Genomic DNA, 543 nt, shown 5'->3' with positions numbered 1-543 from the left:
TTTTACAACGGCTTCATTGTGGCATAAGTAAAATAATATCTTGATAATATCCCACTAGTAAAATGTACGGCTTCTTTGCAATTTTTTGGCAGGTTTTTGGCTACTAGATGGCAGCACAAAAAGCGCGCGATAATAAACCACGTGGTATTCTGATGTAAATAATAACATTTGCACGCTGGCTTTGTGAATTCCTCGCGAACTCGGATTACCCTTCGAAGTTTCGGTTTTAAGTGGCTAATAAACACGAAGGAAATTGATAGGTGCGTATTTTATGTGTCTTAAATATGTTATGTATTCGATGAAGGTGCGAAATGAAGTTGTCATGACTCTAATTTTGTGTTTAAGAAGTTCGAACGTTGTGCCAATGCGTTTTGGTCGAGATTAGGCGTGTTATCAAATATCATGAGATACGGCCCTGAGTTGTGAGTGTAAACTAAAATGAATTACGCGTAATACAGCTAGGTTATTATACGTACATGATAGGTAATTGGCTTGCAGGTTTAAGTTGTCAGTTCGCCTACGGTTAGCAACTTAGCAGACAAC

This window comes from Priapulus caudatus, unplaced genomic scaffold, assembly GCF_000485595.1.
Source record: "Priapulus caudatus unplaced genomic scaffold, Priapulus_caudatus-5.0.1 Scaffold724, whole genome shotgun sequence".
Lineage (NCBI taxonomy): Eukaryota > Metazoa > Priapulida > Priapulimorpha > Priapulimorphida > Priapulidae > Priapulus > Priapulus caudatus.
This window is presented reverse-complemented; position numbering follows the sequence as displayed.